Here is a 16,015-nt window from a genome sequence, read left to right on the forward strand (position 1 = left end):
CTCTCTGACTGTGGATTCGCAGGCAAGAAGCGCTTCTACATGCATCCTCCTGTCGGTCCCTAAAGTACCAAGGTAAATGGTTGATGTTGCGTTTGTCTAGGATGATATATGTTGGCTCTGTTCCGGTTCATCCGAGCAGTTTGGTGACTAATTTACTGATAATTTAATTATATTAATTAAATGAGTCGGGTGTATCGTCGTGCATTTATCTTGCCAGTAATGTTCTATGATGCTCTGATGCACTTTGGAAATTGGTTATCTTGTCTTCAGTGCAGAACATTTGTTTATTAATGCATGAGAAGAATCCTTGTTACTACCTTGAACCTGTTTTATAATCCATATTGTTATGCACTAGCGCGTGTGCGTGTGAAATAGATGGATTATGGTCCCGTACCCAATAAGATGGATATGTGTGTGTTAGAGAGAGAGAGGGGGAGAGGGGGAGAGAGAGTGAGGAGAAGGGAGGGAGAGAGTGTGTGTGAGAATTTGATGGTAAAAAGGTCGTCAATGTCAGTTGATATGTATGAGAATATTAAATGTAATATTAACATAATTGATATTGAACTTTTAAAGTTAATGTGGCCCCGTTGCAACGCACGGATGTTCTTCTAGTAAGAAGAACAATCGAGGTTGACCCATTTCTGTAGGTTGACTCCACTCCACTGTCCATGTCCCACTGCACAAGAGGTTGACCCATTTCTGTAGAACAAAAAGGTTGTACTTTTCGAGTTCGCCCCCACCCTTCCTCGCTGCCGGCGCCGCCCATTCCCCATCTTTTCTTCGTAGCCAGAATCTTTCCTCGCGTCCGGGCTCCTCCCCGCCCCCCGCCCGAACCATCGACCTTGACCTGGCCGGGGACGCATGGCGGCGAGCGAGGACGGCAGCGGAAACGGCGGCGTGGAGGCCTTCCTGGCGTCGTGCGCGGCGTCCAGCGACGAGGCGTACGGCGCCGCCAGGGCCGTGCTCGAGCGCCTCCAGGCCCCCGCCACGCGCGGCCAGGCGAGGCGCCTCCTCGGCGCCGTCCGTCGCCGCCTCGCCGACGACCCCGCCGCCGGGCAGCAGCAGGAGGAACGCTTCCGCGCCTTCAACATCCGCATCCACGACGTTGTCCTGCAAGGTCTGCCCCCATCCTCCCCCCACTCCCCGGCAAAACGAATCGGTAAAAGTCGAATGTTGATCCGGCCATCACCCATCAGTACTAAACTTTGTAATCGGTTTGCTTAAAATTTGGAATCTGATTCCCTTTTGTGGGGATCACTTCTTAGGGTATCTGATCTGATTCCTAAAAACTCTTTATATGAATTTATTATATGCATTGTTCAGACATATGCTCTAAGCACCATTGGCGGATTAGTATCGCAAACTTATTGATATAACAACTAATTGCGGAGGGGAAGGCTATCAGAAGCACGAAAGATGAATATCACAAATTTATTGCCGTAACAACTATAATAGGGCATCTGTCCACCATGTATTGAGTTAATATCATATATAGATGTTTTTACGGTTATTGTATATAGATGTAGTGGTCTTTGTGCAGGAAAAACTGCAATTTACAAGTTCCTTACATTATCTGGACTGGAGTCCGGACCTGACATGATTCCTTTGTTATTATTTGTACATATAAATTATTAACTGTTGTCTTTAGTTCGCGCATGTCACAATGGTAAAAACTTTTCATTACTACTGATTTTTGTTCTGGTTGCGTAACTAATTTATCAAATGCTTTTAGGATCCCAGCAAAGAAAGAAGCTAATAATGATGGAGATACCTAGCGTTTTCGGTCCCGGAGATAAGTCCATCACTCTCTACGAGGGCATCAATCATCATCCAGATCCAGATTCCATTTTCAGGAGTAAGACCGTCGCACAGCTGGGATGTGGCAATGGTTGGATATCCATTGCGCTTGCAGAAAAATCGTGCCCTTCCAAGGTTGGTGTCTCTTGTCCCGTCTCCTCTGGACATTTATCTTATGATCATTGCTACGTAAGTGGGAACTGCAGCAGTTTGCATTTGTCTATAGAAGTGGGAGCTCCATAGTTAGATATTTACTCAGGTTTGACGATATGATACTTCTCAGACTTCTCATAATCCGCCGACAGTCTAAGTTAGTCGGAACATCTGAGAAAACGATATATGTTGAGCATTCTTCCGAATCTAGGTGAGGCACTAGTACACACTGAATAATCTGTCTTTTGAAAGGGAAAAGAGAAAAGAACATGCAATTATTTGAGCCTCAGGTGCCAGGGAACCGAATTAGTTCTGGCTCAGCTCTACATTACCTTAATCGTTCAGCCATATATTTTTGTCAGAATCCAAGCTGAGCATCTTTTGTTTCTTTGAAGGTCTATGGTCTGGATATTAACCCAAGGGCAATCAAGATTGCATGGATAAATCTTTATTTAAATGCACTGGACGACGATGGTCTTCCAATTTACGACAGGGAGGGGAAAACACTGCTTGATAGAGTTGAATTCCATGAATCTGATCTTCTTTTTTACTGTAGAGACAACAAGATAGAACTTGATAGCATTGTTGGATGCATACCGCAGGTACGGTCAAACGAAATTGTAGTAGACCCAGAACTGAAGGAAAATGCTGACTCTTATAATCTAATTTTCAGATTCTTAAACCCAATCCAGAGGCAATGTCAAAGATTATCACTGAAAATTTAAGTAAGGAGTTCTTGTATTCCTTGAGCAGCTACTATGCTCTTCAAGTAAGTCAGGCATCTTTTGCATGTTCATCACTTCCGCCATTTAATCTACCAAATACCAACGGTGATTTATCTTAACATTGTTTTTTTCTAGCTGGGTTAGGAGGATCAAGAGTGAACTTTAAACCTACACATTTTTTTTCTGTAACTGCATTATTGTTCTTTATAACCAGATTAGAAGAAAAAAAATGTGTTTCAAACATATGTCATTTCCTTGTAGGCGTGTTCCTACCCCTGATATAATAAAAGTATACTTCAGAAATAATATATGATCTGTATGACTATATTTCTAACTTGATTCCACAAGTATAATTGAGTTAACAGCTTTGGGCTCTACACTAACATGGGCAACCAGAACAAATGATGGACAGTAGAATTACTTTCTTGGGGAGTAATCCTTTCCATCTCAACCTTGCATGGCTTTATTGTTTTACAATTTATAACTATAAACATGATCAGCATTCCACACTTTTCCATGAAAAATGAATGAATGATTGCTGAAATATGGAGTTATTCACAGTTTCTTCTAGAATACTGGAATTATTAGCAGTGATATTCAATTTTTCTCTGTTTGAATAGAGTTTTGATTTGTTGATATGCATTGATAATCTGTCTGATATGATGTACACATATTTTCTCATAAAGTCAATATTTCTTATGGTGGCTGATTGTTCTGTTCCAATTTCCCTTTTGTTCATTTTTTGTATGCTTGTAAACTTACTGCATGACTTACTGTCTCCAGGGTTTTGTGGAGGACCAATTTGGCCTTGGGTTGATTGCTCGGGCAGTTGAAGAAGGGATGGCTGTCATAAAGTCTACGGGTACTATGATATTCAATATGGGAGGCCGACCTGGTCAAGGTGTCTGTGAATGCCTATTTCTACGCCGTGGATTTCGCATCACTAAGCTCTGGCAAACAAAAATTATGCAGGTAGCATTGCTGTGACATACCATATGTTCATTAATCAGGAATTCCTGGTTTGGCCAACAATATATACTCTGAGATTTCGTAAAAGAAGTACTTTGAGTTGTACTACAGTTAGTAGGGTTCTATAATGCAACGAAATGCCGGCTTATATCATTATATATTAAAATGCCATTTTTTTTGTGTGGATTACCAACTAGTTGGGTTGTTTGCAGCCTGCGAACACAGATATTTCGGCCTTAGTTGAATTTGAGAAAAATAGCCCGCATCGATTTGAGTTCTTCATGGGTTCTGTGGGGGATCAACCTGTTTCTGCACGCACTGCCTTGGCATACATGGAATCAGGTGGCCATATTTCACATGCTTTGTCCGTGTATAGCTGTCAACTTCGCCAACCCAACCAGGTTCTTTGTCGTTCTCTTTATATTTCTAAAAACAATATTATAGCGACATAAATATTACTAATTCAGAGATTTTTCAGGTGAAGAAACTAATTGAGATACTTAAAAATGGATTCCATGAAGTCAGCAGGTCCCTTGATTTTGTCCTTTGCTGATGATTCTACTGCCCATGAAAAGATCACATTCCTAGTATACCTAGCTAGTTTCTTAAATGCGACCAAGCCCAATCCTTGTTAACCTCCAGCTGGATGTTTGAACTTCCGGAATCTTGTTGCTGAATTTATGAAGAGCTACCACCACATCCCATTAAACCCTGATGTAAGGCTTGGTGGCTATTGTCTTTACTATTACCTATACCATAATTTCTTATATCGAGCTATTCTGTGCTTGTATCTTATTCATTATATGATGCTTCCTTTTCATTTCTTGTACATCAGAATTTTGTTGTATTCCCTTCCCGTGCGGTGGCAGTCGAAAATTATCTTCGACTGTTCTCACCAGCGCTTGCAATTGTTGATGAACATTTGACCAGACACTTGCCCATGCAATGGTTAGGATATTCAGAAATTGAGGTACCTCTCTCTCTCTCTCTCTCTCTCTCTCTGTGTGTGTGTGTGTGTGTGTGTGTGTGTGTGTGTGTGTGTGCGTGTGTGCGTGCGTGTGTGTGTGTCATGCAACACTTCTTGTTTGAGCAGCATCTGATCTCTACTGCTTAGTAGTGTTTTATAAAAATATCTTGTTTGATGGGAACAGTGGAAAGATATGCCTATTATGTGAAGAAAAATGTTGGCTCAAGGATGTTGAATACTACTGCTTCTTTTTGAAATTTCAGGGAAGAATAGATTGCAACAATGCTGAAGGCGTGATCACTGTAATTGAAGCACCACGCCAATCAGATTTACTGATTGAGTTGGTCAGAAAACTGAAGCCTCAGGTTGTCGTTACTAGCATTGCTCAGTTTGAGGCTATCACCAGTGCTGCTTTCTCGAACATACTAAGCGCAACAGAGGATGTTGGTTGCCGGTTGTTCCTAGATATTTCAGAGAACCTGGAGTGGTCTTGTCTGCCAAGCTCAAATGGTGTGTTGAAATATCTTGTTGGAAACACCCTACCTTCGCATGCGGCTATATTGTGGGGTCTAGTAAAAAACCAGGTGCCTATAACTTACCAGAGATATTTATTTTTCCCATTTCAGAATGACTGCACATATGGCATGTTAAGTACGATTTTGTTATGATGAATTAACAACCTGATCTCCCTCACCAGATATTTACATCATAAGATGATCATGAGTAAATAGCCCATACTTTGAGCAGTGCTTTCTGTGAAGGAGACTTATGTACCAGTTCATACCATTTAGCCTGGAACTCTATTAGAACTTCTGTGCATTCTTGCACCTACATTGGAAACAGTCTTAAGGTTTCATTTTGTATCTGCTCCATCTTACTTTTGGTTAAAATTTGCAGGTTTATTCTGATCTGGAAGTTGCTTTTGCCATTTCAGAGGATGCATCTGTCTGCAAGGCATTATCACAAACCATTGAGCTGTTGGAAGGACAAACTTCTGTGATCAGCCAGCAATGTTATGGCTCTCTTTTCCATGAGCTGCTGGCGTTTCAAATTGGTGACCGTCATCAGCATGCACATCAAGTGGTAAGCAGAATTTCCCTCCTCCGATTCTCCGCCTCATGATAACATCTTGGGTTTGTCTAATTTCCTGGCATAAGTCAGCTAGTTCTAAAATCCTGGGTTTGTTGCTCCTCCCTTAGTTGGATAGACACTTATTTACAGTGATCAGCTGAATTTATCAGTGGGATATTTGATTATATTTTCATCATGACTAATAGCAAGTAAAATTCCCCGCAAAAAATGTAAGTAAAATTATTAATAATATGGCCAGGCACCTATGGAAAACCACCCTCAAGAAAAAAAGGGCGCCTGTGGAATACTTTTGTGACCTTAATGTTTAACTGTTTTGGTTTGTTGGCTTTTAATATCTTTTTCAGAGACAAGCGGCAGAAAAGATACCTGAGAAGATGATACAGTTTTCTAATTCAGCCATGTCTACCCTAAAAGAAGCTGAATTTTTCACTCCTGATTCCAAGGATTCTAGTGTCATTCATATGGATTTAGACCGCAGCTTCTTACCAGTACCTTCTCCACTGGGCGCCTCCATTTTAGAAAGTTTTGCTCGGCGGAACATCATGGATTTTGAAACTGACGTTCGTTCCAGCATCGAACAGCTGGTGGGAGATAACTATGGTTTCCCAGGAGACAGTTGTCCCGACGTTACATTTAACAACCGTTCATGTGGCTTCTCTAAGGAAATTATATATGTCAGCACCTGTCTCACACTCTTCAACAAGCTTGTCCTTTGCTGTATGAGGGAGCAAGGCGCCTTCCTTTTCCCCATGGGCACCAATGGGCACTATGTCTCGGCAGCAAAGTTTATGAATGCAAAAACATTGACGATTCCAACAAATGTACGTTCAGGCTTCAAGATTGAACCGACCGCTCTAAGAGCAGCTCTGGATGATGCATATGAGAATGAGAATGTATGGCCATGGCTGTATATTTCTGGCCCTACAGTTAACCCTTCTGGTTCCCTGTACAGTGATGACAAGATAAAAGATTTGCTATCCGTTTGTGCTGAACATGGAGCTAGGGTAGTGATAGACACCTCCTTCTCTGGTCTGGAGTTCCAAACCGGAGATGGCCGGAGCCTGTGGAATTTGGATAGTTTTTCTTATAATATTGCTTCATGTCTCGCACTCCGCGTTTTTATGCTCGGGGAGCTGTCCTTTCAGCTGACCATGAGTGGGTTTGACTTTGGGTTTATGATTTACATTGACCCGTCCTTGATCAAACATATGTTAACAAGCCTGAGTCAACCACATCGCACATTGAAGTATACTTTCAGAAAACTGTTGTGTCTTAAGAACAAGAGGGACCAGCGCTTCTCTGATCTCATTGAGGAGCAAAAGGAGACACTGAAGCATCGTGCCGATAAGTTGACTAAGGTTAGCTCTCTGTGACATTCTAAATCGCCCTCTCAAACTTTGTGTTCCCTCCCAAATCTTAGTCCAGAGATGGGAGATTGGCAGTTCAGAGAAATCTTATGTTTGGCATGCACGCCCCTTTTTTGTTTTCATTTTCTGATTTCCTGCAATGAACAGACACTCGAGAGCTGTGGCTGGGATGTCGTCGGCTGCCATGGCGGTATCTCAATGCTGGCGAAACCAACGGCCTACATCGGCAAATCGTTCAAGATAGACACTTTCGAAGGCGAGCTCGATGGCTGCAACATCAGGGAAGTGCTCCTTAGATCCACTGGACTCTGCATATCCAGCAGCAAGTGGACCGGGATACCGGACTACTGCCGGTTCAGCTTTGCTCTCGAGAGCAGCGAATTCGACCAGGCGATGGACTGCATAACTCGGTTCAGGGAGTTGGTTCTAGGAGACAATGCACAGATGAATGTTAATAGTAGCTAGGGGTTAATTTGAGTCATCCTCATGGAAAGTAAAACCTGAAGAGATGTAGTAATGTTTTTTCTTTTATCTGCTTGGTAACTGATTATAAAATGGAAATGAGGTTTTCTGATGGAATTGCTGGCGAGTGGCTTATATTCTGGAGAATATAGAGGAGTATTCCTTCACTATGGGTATATGATAGGACCAAACCGGATGCTAACTACTTTATCTACTGGAATCAAATACTTCCACTAAATTTCATGAAGCAGACGGTTTAGTGGCTCAACTTTTCAAGATAGCCTGAAAAACATTCTTATATTATGGGACAGAGGGAGTAGTTAATTAGTTATCACCGTCCCTGAACAATGAACTGACTTCAGCAGATTGACTTGCTCGATTTGTATCGCTTTACCTGTTAATCATGCTGCCAGCAGCACTACCATGTTTAACTGTGGGCAAAGACTCCAAGTTGTTGATTCAAGACACCCAGTTCTTCTTAGCTGAGACATCACTAAGGAAAGAATGCTGAAAGGTAACTTTCTATTTCTGTTCTACAATTATCTGCTTAAGTTGCGAAAGAGTATCCAAGAAGCAACTTTATATCATAATAAATTGTTCTCGTTCCTTGGTATAGGGATATGGTTTTGACAATAATTTTCTTACTGACCCTCATTCTTCATGCATTAAAATCTGAAACATATCTTGTACAGTTTGTATCGCGGCTTGAATTGTTTCCGAAATTGGTTCAGTCTAGCGATGTGTGGAAGCATTTATTCAAGGCAATGGTATTTATGTTCTTTTTGCAGTATATGAGGAAGTGTATGACCTGCATTTTAGTTTTTGCCCCTAATAGTGATTGGTATTGTAGGTTCTTTGATACCGTCTCTGACTACATTTGAAAGAATCTAAGCCTGTGCTGTTTTGGTGCAGATTACTAGATGGGAAGGTGAAGTTCTCGAAATCTGAGGTAAGGTAGTTGGTTTGTCGCAGAATTCTTGTGCGACATGGCTGCATTCTGGTGTTTTATTATGTTTGTCACCCTTTCAACTAAATCTTGATATTGATATGACTCTCCGGTTACCCATGGTGGCAGATCTGTACTGGCTATATTACTTGATATTAATACCTCTGCTTCATTCTGCTATAGGCATTAGACAGATAATGGACAACAGAAGAGCCTACGTTAATATATTTTTGAAGGTTTTCTTGTTGAGGGAATTTTTGTTGTCGATAGTTAGACCATCATCTTTGAGTATCTCGAGCATCTGATCACGTAGGTGTCAAAAGTCTTTACCCATACTGACATGCCAACATCAGATCTCCACAACAATTGTTATAGCATGGTCCTTACTGAACCGCCATGCCAAGGTGTAACTCACACTCTTTGCGCCTCACTAAAACTCGGTTATTTCTATTACGCACCGGATGCATGAGTGCATGCGTGGCTCATGCTTCCTAAAATCTCTCTTGAAACCAGGACTCGGATACTCAAAAAAGCTTCGCAGCTCAATGCAGCAATGGCGACTCTTTCTCTCCCTCTGGCACACCTGCAGGTCACCCTCTGGCGACAAGGGCCGCGGCGGCTGCATGGCTCGCCAAGCTGCCAGTTCAGACACGCCGGGAGAGTGCAATCCAGCTACAGGGGACTCGAAGCGCTGTACGATGATGGGTACGGGACGGTCAAGGGCCTGGACTACTACTATCAGGCACTCGGGCATCTGGTGGGGCATGACAGCGGGCCGCCCTGCTGGTTTTGCCCCGTCGATGCTGGCTCGACGGTCGAGGATGCTCCACTCATGCTGTATTTGCCAGGTAAGAAAATGTGTGGAAATGTTGTCTCATCGGCAGCTTCCTATGTCTGTCTCCATGCATATCTTTCCGGTTTGTTGATGCCTGAATGTTTAGGTTAGTAGTACACTCTAATTTCAGGTGCTGATCTGGGGTTAAATCTGAATCTTTTCAGGAGTAGATGGGATGGGGATGGGGCTCTGCATGCACCACAAGGCTCTTGGAAGGTGAGATACAAAGGGAAGATTCCTTGTAAAAATTTATGGTGAACCCAGAGTGTAATTTTGATAGTTTAAATATATTACACGCTTGTTTTTTCGTTTGCAGGATATTTGAACTTAGATGCTTGCACATTCCTTTTCACGACCGCACACCATTCGAAGGTATCAGATACCTGTGTATAACTGATTAATTTCTCTCCGAAGCATTTTGCATCTGAATTGAAAATTTGAGCTTACTTTAAGATTCAGAGTGAAATACGTCCGTTTGTTTTGAAAAGGAATATTTCATTTCTCCCTTCGTCCGCACCAAGAAGATGGACACACCACACAAAGCCATGTTTAGAGAAATGACATCCGGTTAACATGTGGCAAAAACAAAAGATGCTCAATCATTAAGTTCTAAAGATTAATTGTATGATTCTAGCTGCTTTTCATCTTCAGAACTTGTCACAATGGTAGAAGGTGTTGTGAGAGCAGAGCATTCCACTTCTCCTAATAAGCCCATCTATCTATTGGGGAATTCCTTTGGAGGATGCTTAGCTCTTGCAGTTGCTGGTCGCAATCCCCGCATTGATTTGATATTGGTACTAGTCAATCCAGGTATGCAGGAAAACCTGATGGTATGCGAGTGAACCTTCCTATTTGTAAAATTTCTAATATACATTATCTTGTTTCGTCTCTCTTTTTTCTTCCGGGGAAAGCTACTTCATTTGAGAGGTCAGACATAAAAAAGCTTCTGTCAGTTTTCAGCTCGAACAACGCCTATATTGCAATTACAGCTCTACTGAACTACAACATCGGTAAGTACCTTGTAGTGTCCAGCATATAAAATTGAAGAAATAACATGTATTGAAATGAGCTACTAGAAATTAACGAAGAACGGTGATGCATTTGTTGGACTTAAGGTTGTCTGATAATTAGCATGATATACACCTGTTTACATCTTTTTTTTAAGTTTTTTGTACTTGCTTCTTCTGTTCTTCATGATCATGAGACCAGACAACGAGGTGAACATGGCTCTGAGTAGAATGCAAAGTGGGGAGCATCCTTTAGAAGCACTCGGCAGATTGACAAGTAACATGTCAACTTTTCTGAAGCAAACGGTGTGTAATATCAATTTCTTTGTGTCTTGTTTCTATGTATCTAATTTTATCAAGAGAATACATATTAAGGGAGAAAGCAAGTTAATAAATAGTTGCGTGCATCAATCGAAGCAGAGGCCAGAGGCTTTCTCCTTCTAAAAAAGCAAATTAAAGGAGAAAATAGTGTGGAAATAAACTTTTTCCGTACTATCTTTCTCTCACGTTTCATCTACCATTTTAACTGTTTTGAAGGTAAATCTGTGTGCCTTTAATTGCAGAATATACTGGACAAACTACCAGAAGACACACTAAAATGGAAGATGAAACTCATCAAACGGGCTGCGCAATATGCTAATTGCCGTATACAATCAGTTACAGCTGAGGTGCTACTGCTAGCCAGGTTTGTGCCCTTAAGCTCAGTTCTCTACTTCCAATTTCATCATTTTTTTTGAAACGAGTGCAATTTCATCATGAGCTTTGCAGAATATTGTCGCATGATAAACACTACCGCATGATTTCTACGTTTCTTGTTTGAACGCGTATTTTTGTCGGATTTCTAACAAGTGAATTTATGGCATCATGACTGAGGTTCTTCTCTATGCTTGCACTCAGCTGCGATGACAACTTACTTCCGAGCAAATCTGAAGCCTACAGGCTACAGAACAAAATACCTAAATCCAAAATCTTCTTCTTTGAGAAGCATGGGCACAGCTTACTGTTGGTGAGTTATAGCAGACTTTTATCAGATTGCAGTATATCTTGTGCACTGAAAGGAACAAGTGGTACACCTCAAAGGGACAATGCTAATGATATTCATCCCAAATTTCAGGAGCATGGTGTCCATGTCTCATCCATCATCAAATGTGTTGGTCTCTACCGCCATTCGAGGCGCTATCATCGGGTTTTCGACTACATCCCACCGTCTGCAACCGAGCTAAATGAAGTCGACAAAGCTAGCAGGTAACCAAACTCACCACCCAGCAAATTCTTACATGATACATGCTGAATACATCGATTGCACTGCCACATGTTATGCATTGGTAAATGCAGCGACCTGACGTTCAGAACGTGCCCGGCGATGTTCTCGACGTTGGAAGACGGCACGGTGGTACGGGGACTCGCCGGGGTGCCCGAGGACGGGCCAGTGCTGCTGGTAGGCAACCACATGTTGCTGGGGATCGAGCTTATCTCTCTTGCCGCGGAGTTCATGCGGCATAAGAAGGCTGTCGTCCGTGGCATTGCACACCCGCTGCTGTTCCCAAACAAGACGAAGACGTGGTCGGAGGGACACGACTTCTTCGACTTCCTTAACCTGTGGGGTGGCGTGCCCATGACCTACAAGTACATATACGAGTTGCTGGCAGCCGGGGAGTTCGTGCTCCTCTACCCAGGTGGTTACAGGGAGGCAATCCACTGCAAGGTACACAATACAATTTGATTATTTGATTGGACTTTTGTACTTTGAAATTCTGGCAAGTAAATGCTACTATTGTAAACTTATTACATTTAAACTTGTGGATTGTAGGGTGAAGAGCACAGGATTTTCTGGCCAGACCAGACTGAATTTGTTAGGATGGCAGCTCAGTTGAACGCCACAATCGTGCCGTTTGGAGTCGTCGGAGAGGATGACCTCTTGAACGTAGGCCATCACCTGTTATTTCTGGATTAAGTCCTCGCTTAATTTGCGAATAAACATCCTGCGGTCTTTTAGGGGTTATTTGATTTCACAGTCGAATCAAATAGATGAAGCATCCATACTTCCATAGCCAAGATTTAACAGTCCTGAAGCTGCTAGAGATCCAAAATTGTAAACACATGCATTGCATAGCAACTAATCAGCATTTCCCTTAGCTAATAGACTCGTACTCACATATATACATTCGAAAATCCGCAGCTGCTTTGTACGTTCGACGATATCAGGAGCGCGCCTTTCGGTAGGGAGATAATGCGGGCCTACAGTAAGCATCTGAAGCTAAGGTACATTATCTCTCAGAAATCATGCTAGCTAAGATAACTCACTTCTCAGGTTCCATTTATAATTTTATACTGGCTGTTTTGTTCCAAGGTCAACAGCCCACAAGGTCCTTAAGTAACCTGTCTGTCTTTTGGCTGCTTCAGGGATGCCAAGCATGAGGTGATCTTCCCGGGCGTGTGCCTAAAGATCCCGGGCCGGTTCTACTACCGGTTCGGGAAGCCGATCCCGATGCGGGAGAGGCAGGACGTCCTCACCGACCGGCGCGCTGCGACGGACCTCTACACGCACATCAAGTCGGAGGTGCAAGGCATCATCTCCTACCTGCTGGATAAGCGAGAGGAGGACGAGTACAGGAAGATCTCGCGGAGGCTCATGTTCATGGCTTCCCGGGGGTTCGACACCCAAGTTCCGTCATTCGATCCATAACTACACAGCACAAATGGAGAGATGTAACGTGGCAAATGGCATGATAATGTAGCCGCTGAATGTTCATTTTTCGACCTTCGATCACAGACATTTATATGGGAAATAATGCGTGTAATTTGTGATGGTTGAATTTCCAACATTGTTCACATTAAATTCGGTGCGTGCACTATGTCGGCCATGATTGTTCAGGGTAAGCAAGCTCGGATGGTGGGAGGCCATGGCAGCTGGTACTCATACGCCGGCCCGTTGGGGTACTTGTCGCCGTCGCTCATGCGCCTGAACTTCATGGTGGAGAGATTGACGGAGATGATGCCAGAGCCTCCCGCCGTCCCCAGCACGATGGACCCCTCCACCACGGCAAGGATCTTCCTCGGAAGGGGCAGTTTGCTGGCATGTTGGAGCGCCCGGATCGCCGGCTGCAGCGAGATCCTCCTCTCCTCTGCCCACTCATCACGACCGAGGTTGTTCCGTCGACCGAAGGTCCTAAGTAAGTTCCTGTACAGTAGCGCAATCCGCACCACACCGTCGTTGCAGCGCACGGCCCTCAGCTGGGGGGCGCACCGGTACGGCAGCTGTGCCGGGAACAGGGAGGACGAGAACTCTTGGGTGCGCTTGTCGAGGGCGATGACCTCCGAGCGCATGTTGTTGGTGTTCCAGGCCGTCCAGTAGACGGCGTCCTGGGTGTTACCGGCGAGGAAGAAGAAGCCGCCCCACGGCCCAGCGTAGGGGATCCCGCCGACCCGCCAGTCGTCGGCGGCGGAGGTGAACACGCCGGTCGTGACCGCGCCCTGGTCGTACGCCGCCGCGATGATTATCCTGAAGTTCGACGGGCTGATGCCCCCGCCGTTGCCGTCGAGCAGGAAGGCCCCGAGGCAGCTCCAGCTGTTGGGGAACGAAGGGTGGCCGATGACGCTGCTGCAGCGCCGCGTGGTGGGATCGCAGACGATGAGGCAGGGCCTGTAGTCGGAGCCGCGGCGGAAGCCGGGGCACCTGGTGAGGAGGAGCACGCCGCCCCGGCTGTCGGCGAGGTCCCAGCCGCGGCCGCCGCGGCTGTCCGGGAGAAAGCAGAGCGAGAAGTGCTGGGGCCACATGCCGGCGGTGTCGGCCGACGCCGAGAGGGAGAAGATGGGGTTGCAGCCCGGGGGGCGCGATCCGTGCTTGCGCTCGTCGACGTGGTAGTGGCCGGCGACGACGGGGCGCGCGTGGAGCGAACGGAAGCGGCCGAGGAACCCGCCGTCGGCGATGACGCGGCGCCAGCGCTTGCACGCGCACGCGGCGCGCACGAGGTGGAGGGACGTGGTGAGGCGCAGGAAGATCAGCTCGAGCGGGTCGTCCGGAACGTCTTGCACCGTCGTCGTCGTCGCAAGCGGTGGCGCGGTGTTCTCGCCGCGGTCTACCATGGCTTCCTGCAGTATCAAAAGGCCGCCTCACGGCGTGGTGTCGTCTTCTTGCGGCGGAGGCAAAACCCTAGCGAAGTTTTGTTCGAGCACTCGTCGTCTTATCTCCAACGAGTCCTCTTTTCTATACAAGGAATCTGGTTTAGGGAAAGTTGGACAAAAAAAAGTGCGTTAACAAGTCCTGTAAGCGCGATATTTTTAAAGGGTGCACTATATAAACAGCCCAGCTTTTCTTCGATATCCTTTCCGTAAATCTTCTAGTAAAAGTGCCACATTAGCGTGCCACCATCATACCCATCGCGTCGCCGCCTCCAACCACCCACCACCGCGCTGCTGCTGCCGACCACCGCCGCCTCCATCAATCACCGCACTATCGCTGCCAATCGCGTGGGCCATGGGCGTTGGAGTACTTGTCCTTGTCGCTCAGGCGCCTAAACTCCATGGTGAAGAGGTCGGGGGTGAGGCCAGAGACTCCCGCCGTCCCCAGCATGATGGAACCCTCCACCACCGCGAGGATCTTTCTCGCCAAATGCAGTCCACCGGCGCCTTGAAGCGCCCGGATCTACGCCCATAGCAGGATCCTTCTCTCCTCTACCCACTAAGCATTGCTACTCTTGTTCCATCAGACGAAGGCCTGAGGTCGTTCTTGTACAACAACACGATAAGCATCCCGCCATCGTCGCATCGCACGATCCTAAGCTGGGGATTGCGCCGTGACGGCGGCTCCTCTAGAAATACTAGATGAATCCCCGCGCATTGCCGCGGGACATGTTTTGAGAAAACTTCTAATATGGAGAGATACGACGTGTAAGGAAAAATAGTTAATTTATGTGCGTCAAAACATTTCTCTTTTTGTGGGGAAAACATATCTTTCAAATGAGTGCTTGCACCAAGTTGTAACAATAGTGTTAATACAAAGAATTTGAAATGAAGAAATATTCAAAACAAACTCTTTAAGTGATGACACTTGCTGTTATATACATGAAAAGAGTGAATCAGAATCAGCATATAGCTAGAAGTAATAAATTTGTATGTTGGATCCATGTACATGCGCTTATCATGTTACCTGAGCTGAACAATTATTCTTATTCGTGTAGTAAAATCAAAATGCAAGTAACACATAACTATATTCCAGAACAAAATAACTATAGGAGACAACAAAAAATGTTGCCACATACATAAGAACTTGTATAGAAATGTCACCTACTATAACTGAACTTATAATCTACTACCAATGCAGCAAAGTCAGCAATCACTAACCTGCAACTCTCAAAAACCAACAAAATGACATTTTTGAGATGTGAACTAATGGATAATAGTATAGCAATAGAATAAATGAAAAGTCAGAAGAAAGAAAATTTATTCCATCAGGAACAATGAATGTGTCCATTGTAACTTTGAATGTACGATGGTCAAGACCCTCGACCTGAAAAAGACAATGATCATTAAGTACGCATCAGATATACTACATGGAGGTGCTAGGTAAGGAGTTGATGGCAAGATTCATATCGAGAATGGTATTGTAAAGCCCATTGTGTGTCTCCTCAGATGCCCATTAATTTATGAGTTTGTAATGGCTATTTCAAGCTGCGCCACTCACCTCACATGTTAT

General features: G+C 44.6%; 2 pseudogenes; both read left to right on the plus strand.

Moving 5' to 3' along the window:
- The first annotated feature begins 747 nt into the window (after positions 1 to 747).
- Positions 748 to 7,649, plus strand: LOC119287875 (annotated as a pseudogene).
- A 1,210-nt stretch (positions 7,650 to 8,859) lies between these two features.
- On the plus strand, positions 8,860 to 13,143 carry LOC119287876 (annotated as a pseudogene).
- Positions 13,144 to 16,015: the final 2,872 nt, after the last annotated feature.

Source organism: Triticum dicoccoides, chromosome 4A (assembly GCF_002162155.2).
Source record: "Triticum dicoccoides isolate Atlit2015 ecotype Zavitan chromosome 4A, WEW_v2.0, whole genome shotgun sequence".
Classification (NCBI taxonomy): Eukaryota; Viridiplantae; Streptophyta; class Magnoliopsida; order Poales; family Poaceae; genus Triticum; species Triticum dicoccoides.